Here is a 10,321-nt window from a genome sequence, read left to right as displayed (position 1 = left end):
TCCAATTAATCCCAAATGTGTTATATGGGGTTGAGGTCAGGGCACTGTGCAGGCCAGTCAAGTTCTTCCACACTAATCTCGACAAACCATTTCTGTATGGTCCTTACTTTGTGCACGGTGGCATTGTCATGCTGAAACAGGAAAGGGCATTCCCCAAACTGTTGCCAAAAAGTTGGAAGCACAGAATCATCTAGAATGTCATTGTATGCTGTAGCGTTAAGTTTTCCCTCCACTGGAACTAAGGGTCCTGAACCATGAAAAACAGCCCCAGACCATTATTCCTCCTCCACCAGACTTTACAGTTGACACTATGCATTGGGGCAGGTAGCGTTCTCCTGGCATCCGCCAAACACAGATTTGTCTGTCGGACTGCCAGATGGTGAAGACGTCGCTTGGCAATGCACATGGTGATCTTAGGCTTGTGTGCGGCTGCTCAGTACATGACAGCCCGCTTGGAGTTTGCCAAAAGGCACCTAAAGGACTCTCAGATCATGAGAAAACAATTATCTGGTCTGAGATTTAACTCTTTGGCATGAATGTCAAGTGTCACATCTGGAGGAAACCTGGCACCATCCCTACGGTGAAGCATGGTGGTGGCAGCATCATGCTGTAGGGATGTTTTTCAGCGGCAGGGACTGGAAGACTAGTCAGGATCGAGGGAAAGATGAACCGAGCAAAGTACAGAGAGATCCCAGACAATGCAGGAGTGGCTTCGGTACAAGTCTCTGAATGTTCTTGAGTGGCCCAGCCAGAAGCCAGACTTAAACCCGATCAAACATCTCTGGAGTGACCTGAAAATAGCTGTGCAGCGACGCTCCCCATCCAACCTGACAGAGCTTGAGAGGATCTGCAGAGAAGAATGGGAGAAACTCCCCAAATACAGGTGTGCCAAGCTTGTATAGCGTCATACCCAAGAAGACTTGAGACTGTAATCACTGCCGAAGGTGCTTAAACAAAGTACAAGAAAATCAAATCAAATGTTATTAGTAACATGCGCCGAATACAACAGGTGTAGACTTTACAGTGAAATGCTTACTTACAAGCCCTTAACTAACAATGCAGTTTTAAGAAAAATACCACAAAAAAAGAAGAAATAAAAGTAACAAATAATTAAAGAGCAGCAATAAAATAACAATAGTGAGGCTATATACAGGGGGGTACCGGTACAGAGAAGACTCAAGGCTGTGATCGCTGCCAAAGGTGCTTCAACAAAGTACTGAGTAAAGGGTCTGAATACTTATGTAAATAGGATATCAGTTTTTTATTTTTAAGACATTTGCAAAAAATTCTAAAAACCAGTTTTTGCTTTGTTCTTATGGGGTATTGTGTGTAGATTGATGAGGGAAAAAAAACAATTTAATACATTTTAGAGTAAGGCTGTAACGTTACAAAATGTGGAAAAAGTGAAGGGGTATGAGTATGTACAGTTGAAGTCGAAAGTTTACATACACTTAAGTTGGAGCCAGTGTACCTGTGGATGTATTTCAAGGTCTACCTTCAAACTCAGTGCCTCTTTGCTTGACATCATAGGAAAATCAAAAGAAATCAGCCAAGACCTCAGAAAAGAAATTGCAGACCTCCACAAGTCTGGTTCATCCTTGGGAGCAATTTCCAAACGCCTGAAGGTACCACGTTCATCTGTACAAACAAGTATAAACACCATGGGACCATGCAGCCGTCATACCGCTCAGGAAGGAGACGCATTCTGTCTCCAAGAGATGAACGTACTTTGGTGCGAAAAGTTCAAATCAATCCCAGAACAACAGCAAAGGACCTTGTGAAGATGCTGGAGGAAACCGGTACAAAAGTATCTGTATCCACAGCAAAACATGTCCTATATCGACATAACCTGAAAGGCCACTCAGCAAGGAAGAACCCACTGCTCCAAAACCACCATAAAAAAGCCAGACTACGGTTTGCAACTACACATGGGGACAAAGATCGTACTTTTTGGAGAAATGTCCTCTGGTCTGATAAAACAAAAATAGAACTGTTTGGTCATAACGACCATCGTTATGTTGGGAGGAAAAAGAGGGAGGCTTGCAAGCCGAAGAACACCATCCCAACCGTGAAGCACGGGGATGGCAGCATCATGTTGTGGGGGTGCTATGCTGCAAGAGGGACTGGTGCATTTAACAAAACAGATGGCATCATGAGGAGGAAAAGTATGTGGATATATTGAAGCAACATCTCAAGACATCAGTCAGGAAGTTAAAGCTTGGTCACAAATGAGTCTTCTAAATGGACAATGACCCAAAGCATACTTCCAAAGTTGTGGCAAAATGGCTTAAGGACAACAAAGTCAAGGTATTGGAGTGGCCATCACAAAGCCCTGACCTCAAACCTATAGAAAATTTGTGGGTAGAACTGAAAAAGCGTGTGCGAGCAAGGATGCCTACAAACCTGACTCAGGTACACCAGCTCTGTAAGGAGGAATGGGCCAAAATTCACCCAACTTAGTGTGGGAAGCTTGTGGAAGGCTACCCAAAACATTTGACCCAAGTTGAACAATGTAAAGGCAATGCTACCAAATACTAATTGAGTGTATGTAAACTTCTGACCTACTGGGAATGTGATGAAAGAAATAAAAGCTGAAATAAATCATTCTCTCTACTATTATTCTGACATTTCACATTCTTAAAATAAAGTGGTGATCCTAACTGACCTAAAACAGGGCATTTTTACTAGGATTAAATCTCAGGAATTGTGAAAAACTGAGTTTAAAAATGTATTTGGCTAAGGTGTATGTCAACTTCCAACTTCAACTGTATGTCTTGTGCTTTATCACAACTGCTCAGACACACACACACACACACACACACACACACACACACACACACACACACACACACACACACACACACACACACACACACACACACACACACACACACACACACAGGTTGGAGAGATTGGAACCGAGGGCTGCCACAGTGCAACGCCCCATGTTTAGAATGTATAGTAAGACCACATGTCTGCTCGTATAGATGGCACGGTGAGCTGAGAGAGCTAGTTATTTATGGACATGCTGGTTAGACTAGGTCTTTGTTCCGCTGGTCGTCTGGCTGCTTTCCAGGTAGTCACTCTCCTGCTGGGTAGCACATGCCCTGTCTCTCCTCTCTCCTCTGCTCGGGTCTCCTCCCGCCTTCCTCCTCTCCTCCTCCTCCTCTCGTCCATCAGCAAGACTTTACTAGTGGGAAGAAGTAGGACAGAGGTCTCCTCCCTCCTGACCTTCCTTCTCCTCCTCCTCCTCCTCCTCTCGTCCGTCATCGAGACTTGTCGGCACAGGTGGGCTGCAGGTGTGGGACTGAGGTTGTCCAGAAGTTACTACTAAAGGAGAATCCCTTCCCACCTGTGTTTGGTCACAATGGCGGTATAGAGACGTTTTTATTGTGGGACGGTGTGATTCAGCAAGGCAATGAGCACCACACAGCACCGCTACCTCTCCCCTCGTCATCCTCTTCTCTCTCCTCCACCTTCATCCTCCTCTCCTTCCCCCTCCTCTTCCAGCGCTTCAGCAAGGCAATGTAGAGGTTGACAAGCTGTAGCCAGATCAGAATGCAGGGTAATACTGTGACCTGATAAAGGTGGACAAGCTGCAGCCAGTTCAGAATGTGACCTGATAAAGGTGGACAAGCTGTAGCCAGATCAGAATGCAGGGTAATACTGTGACCTGATAGAGATGGACAAGCTGCAGCCTGATCAGAATGCAGGGTAATACTGTGACCTGATAGAGATGGACAAGCTGTAGCCAGATCAGAATGCAGGGTAATACTGTGACCTGATAAAAGTGGACAAGCTGCAGCCAGTTCAGAATGCAGGGTAATACTGTGACCTGATAGAGATGGACAAGCTGTAGCCAGATCAGAATGCAGGGTAATACTGTGACCTGATAGAGATGGACAAGCTGTAGCCAGATCAGAATGCAGGGTAATACTGTGACCTGATAGAGATGTACAAGCTGCAGCCAGATCAGAATGCAGGGTAATACTGTGACCTGATAGAGATGGACAAGCTGTAGCCAGATCAGAATGCAGGGTAATACTGTGACCTGATAGAGATGGACAAGCTGTAGCCAGATCAGAATGCAGGGTAATACTGTGACCTGATAGAGATGGACAAGCTGTAGCCAGATCAGAAGGCAGGGTAATACTGTGACCTGATAAAAGTGGACAAGCTGCAGCCAGTTCAGAATGCAGGGTAATACTGTGACCTGATAGAGATGGACAAGCTGCAGCCAGTTCAGAATGCAGGGTAATACTGTGACCTGATAGAGATGGACAAGCTGCAGCCAGTTCAGAATGCAGGGTAATACTGTGACCTGATAGAGATGGACAAGCTGTAGCCAGATCAGAATGCAGGGTAATACTGTGACCTGATAAAGGTGGACAAGCTGCAGCCAGTTCAGAATGTGACCTGATAAAGGTGGACAAGCTGTAGCCAGATCAGAATGCAGGGTAATACTGTGACCTGATAGAGATGGACAAGCTGCAGCCAGATCAGAATGCAGGGTAATACTGTGACCTGATAGAGATGGACAAGCTGTAGCCAGATCAGAAGGCAGGGTAATACTGTGACCTGATAAAAGTGGACAAGCTGCAGCCAGTTCAGAATGCAGGGTAATACTGTGACCTGATAGAGATGGACAAGCTGTAGCCAGATCAGAATGCAGGGTAATACTGTGACCTGATAGAGATGGACAAGCTGTAGCCAGATCAGAATGCAGGGTAATACTGTGACCTGATAGAGATGTACAAGCTGCAGCCAGATCAGAATGCAGGGTAATACTGTGACCTGATAGAGATGGACAAGCTGTAGCCAGATCAGAATGCAGGGTAATACTGTGACCTGATAGAGATGGACAAGCTGTAGCCAGATCAGAATGCAGGGTAATACTGTGACCTGATAGAGATGGACAAGCTGTAGCCAGATCAGAAGGCAGGGTAATACTGTGACCTGATAAAAGTGGACAAGCTGCAGCCAGTTCAGAATGCAGGGTAATACTGTGACCTGATAGAGATGGACAAGCTGTAGCCAGATCAGAATGCAGGGTAATACTGTGACCTGATAGAGATGGACAAGCTGCAGCCAGTTCAGAATGCAGGGTAATACTGTGACCTGATAGAGATGGACAAGCTGCAGCCAGTTCAGAATGCAGGGTAATACTGTGACCTGATAGAGATGGACAAGCTGCAGCCAGTTCAGAATGCAGGGTAATACTGTGACCTGATAGAGATGGACAAGCTGTAGCCAGATCAGAATGCAGGGTAATACTGTGACCTGATAAAAGTGGACAAGCTGCAGCCAGTTCAGAATGCAGGGTAATACTGTGACCTGATAGAGATGGACAAGCTGCAGCCAGTTCAGAATGCAGGGTAATAAAATCACCCACTATATCTGAAGATATTACAGAACAACTGCAAAGCCAGCCTTTTCTCCCTCTGCCTTTTTAAAGATGAAATAGCTCGTAAACACACACATGTTTTGACAGCCAGTGTTTCATGCATCCAGGCCAATTGAAGAGAGTGTGATGTGTCTATCAGTCACATTGTTTTTATTTCTTATTTTTTTTGTGGGACGTTGCTGAAATGGGGCTTAACTAATCTAGGGCCATATGGCCCCCAGTGGGGGAGGAGGAGGAGGAGGAGAAGAAGGAGGACATGAAGGGCTGTCCTGTAACAGAAAACAAAGGGTGCTAAAACAAATCCTCCTCTGCTCTCCGGGCCGACCAACCGGCCTGCAGTGAGCGTGAAACCCTTTTTAAACCCGCTGTAAAACACCCTCACTCTATTCCTCTAATAATGCTCACGACATTGTAGAAAGAGAGAGACTATAGTGAATACGAGTGCGGTCCAGTCTCTGAATCTTCTATGCATCTATTGCTTTTACTAATACTAATACTAATGGTATTACTAATACTAATGCTATTGCTAATACGAATACTAATGCTATTGCTATTACATTTTTGTCATTTAGCAGACGCTCTTATCCAGAGCGACTTACAGTAGTGAATGCATACATTTCATGCATTTTTTTTTTGTACTGGCCCCCCGTGGGAATCGAACCCACAACCCTGGTGTTGCACACACCATGCTCTACCAACTGAGCCACTATTACTAATACTAATGCTATTGCTATTGCTATTACTAATACTATTGCTAATGCTATTGCTAATACTAATACTCTTCCACTGATCATCTAAATCAAAAACAAAATCAAATGTTTTTGGTCACATCCACATGGTTAGTAGATGTTAATGCGAGTGTAGCGAAATGCTTGTGCTTCTAGCTCCGACCCTGCAGTAATATGACTTGCCTAGTTAAATAGAGGTTACATTTAAAAAATATATATATCTAACAAGTAATCTAACAATTCCACAACAACCTACCTAATACATAGAAATCTAAGTAAAAGGATGGAATAAGAATATATAAATATATGGATGACCAATGTCAGAGGAGCATAGACTGAGCTACAGTAGATAGTATAGAATACAGTATATACATATGAGATGAGTAATACAAGATATGTAAACATTACTAAAGTGTCATTGTTTAAAGTGACTAGTGTTCCATTTATTAAAGTGGCCAATGATTTCAAGTCTGTATATATAGGCAGCAGCCTCTCTGTCTGAATATTGCTGTTTCCCTTACCAGTCCCAACGCCTGCGGCTGGCTTGGAATTTGGGTTGAAAATTGAAAATTAGTGGCTCCCTGTATTATACAGTGAACAGAAGCTCTCGTGTGTGTGTGTGGTGTGTGTGCGTGCGTGCGTGTGTGTGTGTGATGCGATGCCATAACATTTCCTTTGTTGTTATGACAGTGAGATTCAGCAGCTCTGCCCTGACAGACAGGGCCCCATCATTAGGGGCTGGCTGTATATAAGTGTGAGCAACATGGAGCTAGAGAGGTATTTACTACGACAGTGTTTTGTATTGGTGTGGTATTCCATGAAACTATGCAGGGCGTCTCAACTAGTCAGGAAGGAAGGCACGCAGAGTCTCTGTCAGACAGAATCTGGGACTTTGCAGACACCGTGACTTTGCAGACACCGTGACTTTGCAGACACTGTGACTTTGCAGACACTTTGACTTGGTAGACACTGTGACTTTGTAGACACTGACTTGGTAAACACTGTGACTTGGTAGACACTGTGATTTGGTAGACACTGACTTGGTAGACACTGTGACTTGGTAGACACTGTGACTTTGTAGACACTGACTTGGTAAACACTGTGATTTGGTAGACACTGTGACTTTGTAGACACTGTGACTTTGTAGACACTGACTTGGTAGACACTGTGACTTGGTAGACACTGTGACTTTGTAGACACTGACTTTGTAGACACTGACTTTGTAGACACTGACTTTGTAGACACTGACTTGGTAAACACTGTGATTTGGTAGACACTGTGACTTTGTAGACACTGTGACTTTGTAGACACTGACTTGGTAGACACTGTGACTTGGTAAACACTGTGACTTTGTAGACACTGTGACTTTGTAGACACTGTGACTTTGTAGACACTGACTTGGTAGACACTTTGACTTTGTAAACACTGTGACTTTGTAGACACTGACTTGGTAGACACTGTGACTTGGTAGACACTGATTTGGTAAACACTGTGATTTGGTAAACACTGACTTGGTAAACACTGTGACTTGGTAAACACTGTAACTTGGTAGACACTGTGACTTGGTAGACACTGTGACTTGGTAGACACTGACTTGGTAAACACTGTGACTTGGTAAACACTGTAACTTGGTAGACACTGTGACTTGGTAGACACTGTGACTTGGTAGACACTGATTTGGTAAACACTGTGACTTGGTAGACACTGTGACTTGGTAAACACTGTGACTTGGTAAACACTGTGACTTGGTAAACACTGTGACTGTCACGAAACACTTGGATAGCAGGAGGGTTGAAGTCAGGCGCAGGAGACTGAGGTCCGTGAAACACACGTTTAATAATAATAATAGTAATAATAGAAAAAATGCCGCAACAAGGCAGGGTGCACAATAATACAGTAGGAGAACAGCTCCAAAAATACGAAAGGACGGGACGCAACCCTAATGCCTAAACACGCAGCGTAAATAGGAATTGACAATATTCCCCTTTGTGCCCATAAAGGCATGACACATAAACAATCCCGCACAAATCCCCAAACGAAACAGACATAACCAAAACACACAGAAACATAAATCGGTGGCAGCTAGTAGGCCGGTGACGACGACCGCCGAAGGTTTGAAATTCCTCAAAGTGCATGGTGGCAAATTAGCTGTGCACTGTGAGCCAGTTTCAACATGAATGACTCACTTCTAGATGATGTGGCGTCCCGAACGGTTTGGAGAAGAAGTCAACAGAAAAAGACATAAACATTTCACTGTTAGTCAACACCTGTTGTTTACGAAGCATGTGACAAATACAATTTGATTTGAATTAAATTCCAAGTTTGAAAAAAATAAAAAAAAATAAACTGGCAAGTCAGCAAGCTTTTGATCTGGTCCTGTAATAAGTACATGTCTAGTATGGCCCAGGGTGGTGAAAGGGTATACCCCGTGGGAAGGACCATGTGGGGAGCAGAAAGGGGCCTGCTCAGTTAAGCCCCTGTCATTACCAGAATGGGCCGGCCCAACTTTAGAAACCTTCAAAGAAGACACAGACATCCACTGTCTGAATCTAAGTTTGTTTCATGTCAATCAGCACTGTGTCTCTCTCGGTTAGTCGCCAAGGCTTTCCTCTATCTCAAACCCTAAACACTTGAAGGGTAACAACCCCAAATGCACAAAGCTTAGCTTGACCATGACATGGAGAAGGAGAAGACTCCCAAACCCAGTTTATCATGCCTGCCTGTCTCCATGCAGGCCTGCCTGTCTCCCTGCCTGCCTCCCTGCATGCCTGCCTGTCTCCCTGTTTCCCTGCCTATCTTCCTGCCTCCCTGCCTGTCTCCCTGTCTGCTTGCCTGTGTGTCTGTCTGCCTGCCTGTCTCCCTGATTCTCTGCCTGTCTCCCTGCCTGACTGCCTCCCTGCCTGTCTCCCTGCCTGTCTGCCTGTCTCCCTGCCTGTCTGCCTGTCTCCCTGTTTCTCTGCCTGTCTCCCTGTTTCTCTGCCTGTCTCCTTGCCTGTCTGCCTCCCTGCCTGTCTGCCTGTCTCCCTGTTTCTCTGCCTGCCTGTCTCCCTGCCTGCCTGTCTCCCTGCCTGTCTGTGTGTCTGTCTGTGCCCAAGGCTTTTCATCCATCGCATTTCAAACTAGTAACACACCCGTAACACACCCGTAACACACCCATTACACACCCGTAACACACCCGTAACAGACCCGTAACACACCCGTAACACACCCATTACACACCCGTAACACACCCGTAACACACCGGTAACAGACCGGTAACACACCCGTAACACACCCGTAACACACCCGTAACACACCCGGTAACACAACCGTAACAGACCGGTAACAGACCCGTAACACACCCGTAACACACCCGTAACACACCCGGTAACAGACCCCGGTAACAGACCCCGGTAACACACCCGTAACACACCCGTAACACACCCGGTAACACACCCGGTAACACACCCGTAACACACCCGTAACACACCCGTAACACACAATGCATCTTGTCTAGCCGATGACATGAAGGATGACGAAACTCAACAAGACCTAAATGGCCTAAAACAGAGATGGCTTTCTTAAATTGAACTTTCAAGCTTGGAATTTATCAAAATAAATTCAAATTGTATTTGTCACATGTTTCGTAAACAACAGGTGTGGACTAACAAGGAAATGCTATGTTTACGTCTGTATGACTGGATGAATCTGGCAGAGAGCAGAAACGCCTTTAGAAAGTCCTGACAGACTGTGAAGAAAGTGTGAAGGAAAAAGGTTTTCCTAAAAGCTTTCTTTAGGTGAACGACCCCAGACCACCCAATCTGTGTGATGGTTAAGGCTTTTCTTTTCTGTTCTGGTCTCGTTCCATATCGGATCTAGTGTCGTCTGTCCTTTTGAAACAGTCTACAGTTTGTCTGTATAGCCGTCTCTGCAGACAGAACTTTGTGTGTTTGCATTTTATTTATTTTTGTAATTTTATGCAGACCTTTTGGGAAAGCAGGATGCATGACAAAGATACATTTCAGTCAAAGAGAATTCACTCCAAATCAAATCAAAGTTTATTTGTCACGTGCGCCGAATACAACAGTGAAATGCTTACTTACAGGCTCTAACCAATAGTGCAAAAAAGGTATTAGGTGAACAATAGGTAAGTCATGAAATAAAAACAACAGTAAAAAGACAGGCTATATATAGTAGAGAGGCTATATAC

Source organism: Salmo salar, chromosome 15 (genome assembly GCF_965601325.2).
Source record: "Salmo salar chromosome 15, fSalSal1, whole genome shotgun sequence".
Taxonomy (NCBI): Eukaryota; Metazoa; Chordata; class Actinopteri; order Salmoniformes; family Salmonidae; genus Salmo; species Salmo salar.
Note: the sequence above shows the minus strand (reverse complement) of the source record.